Source organism: Lipophrys pholis, assembly GCF_963383615.2.
Source record: "Lipophrys pholis genome assembly, chromosome: 9".
Taxonomy (NCBI): Eukaryota; Metazoa; Chordata; class Actinopteri; order Blenniiformes; family Blenniidae; genus Lipophrys; species Lipophrys pholis.
The window spans coordinates 32,530,387-32,532,407 of record NC_137639.1 but is presented as its reverse complement, the minus strand read 5'-3'; the positions used below and the strand labels follow the sequence as shown (position 1 = coordinate 32,532,407).

The following is a 2,021-nucleotide window of genomic DNA, read 5'->3' as shown; positions in this document are numbered from 1 at the left end:
GTTCTGATTCTGATTCTGGAAGGAACTAAATTGAAACTGAAATAAAACTAGTTTTGGGATCTTGTGCTTCATCAAGTAGCTCCAAGAAGTAAAATACTTTTCTATTACAATGAGGTACTTTGCCTCGCGGTAAAAGTAAATAAAATGTGTGTAACTGAAGTTAGTGACAGAGCTGTTCCAGGTTATTATCGTACAATTACAATGAATAAATATTATGAGTATTTTTCCATGTAACCTTCCTCACCACTACAAACCTGCAGGAAGGGACAGAAGGAAGCGGCGCGGCGCGGCGCGGCTGGAGCGGCGCGGTGCGGCGCGGCGAGCGCCTCCACCCAGAGAGAAAGAGAGACGGATATGTTGCCAGAGGCAACAACAGGAACTAGAGAGAGAGAGAGAGAGAGCGAGAGAGAGAGAGAGAGAGAGAGAGAGAGAGAGAGAGAGAGAGAGAGAGAGAGAGAGAGAGAGAGAGAGAGAGAGAGAGAGAGAGAGAGAGAGAGAGAGAGAGAGAGAGAGCGAGCGAGAGAGAGTGATAGAGAGAGAGAGAGAGAGAGAGAGACCACAGTGCGCTATCAGCCGCTGCAGGCTGAAAAGAAGCGGTGTGGCGCCGCCGATAGAGGTGGAGCAGAGGGTGGAAGTGGGGCAGAGGGTGGAGGGGGAGCAGAGGGAGAGGTGGAGCAGAGAGGGAGGTGGGGGGACGGGACTCCGGGTGTCTCTCCGGCGGTAACGAGCATCTGATCCTGGGTTTCACACCGTCTCTCCGCTGCTCCTGAAGCCCGAATCCAGTCGCTGATCGCGGACTTCCTGAGCCGGTGAGTCACTGGATCCTGCTGCTGTTTACACAGTGTGTGTGTGTGTGTGTGTGTGTGTGTGTGTGTGTGTGTGTGTGTGTGTGTGTGTGTGTGTGTGTGTGTGTGTGTGTGTGTGTGTGTGTGTGTGTGTGTGTCAGCAGTGAATAGCACTCTTTCTTTCACACTTGGCCGTTGCTCGTTTGTTTTCCCAGAGTCACAAGTCCAGAAGTAACTAGGTACAAATACTCACATTACTGTCATGAAGTCCTGCTTTTGGTTCTTGTACTTTACATCACACCCCTCCAGCCTGGGGAAGTGGGTTATTTAAATACTCACATTACTGTAATGAAGTAGTGTTTGAGTATTTACTCAGCCCACCAGTGGTCCAAGATATGGATTACAGATAGTCACATTAAGTGGTATTCTTAGGTAACTTTTACTTTTCAAGTAGTTAATTGAACTGTGGTATCTACTTCTCCATCACAAACACACAGGAAGGCGTGGAAGTAACTGATTACAGTTACTTCACTAAAATTAAGTCGTATTCTCTGGTCATGTTGACTTTTTAAAGTCAGTACATAATGTTTTATCCTACAGGGAAGCGTGGAAGTAATTGATTACAGTTACTTGATTTACTGTATGTAAATTGTAATATTGATCATTTAGTATATTTAACCAGGTGAATGTTTCCATGTTCACTTTGAGTGTTTGACCTGTGACCTGACCCTAACCTGTGACCTGACCCTAACCTGTGACCTGACCCTAACCTGTGATATGACCCTAACCTGTGACCTGAACCTAACCTGTGATATGAACCTAACCTGTGACCTGACCCTAACCTGTGATATGACCCTAACCTGTGATATGAACCTAACCTGTGACCTGACCCTAACCTGTGACCTGACCCTAACCTGTGATATGAACCTAACCTGTGATATGAACCTAACCTGTGACCTGACCCTAACCTGTGACCTGACCCTAACCTGTGATATGACCCTAACCTGTGATATGAACCTAACCTGTGACCTGACCCTAACCTGTGATATGACCCTAACCTGTGATATGAACCTAACCTGTGATATGAACCTAACCTGTGACCTGACCCTAACCTGTGATATGACCCTAACCTGTGACCTGAACCTAACCTGTGATATGAACCTAACCTGTGACCTGACCCTAACCTGTGATATGACCCTAACCTGTGATATGAACCTAACCTGTGACCTGACCCTA

The 2,021-nt window shown here is 46.8% G+C and overlaps 1 protein-coding gene across 1 annotated transcript in view; it reads left to right on the top strand.

Annotated features, from left to right (window-relative positions):
* Window positions 1-672: 672 nt before the first annotated feature.
* rgl2 (ral guanine nucleotide dissociation stimulator-like 2) overlaps window positions 673-2,021 on the top strand; it is a 71,459-nt gene continuing 70,110 nt past the window's right edge. Inside the window, exon 1 of the mRNA XM_080471621.1 lies at window positions 673-809. The gene's annotated coding sequence lies outside the window, so the exon portion shown is untranslated. The remainder of the gene's footprint in view (window positions 810-2,021) is intronic.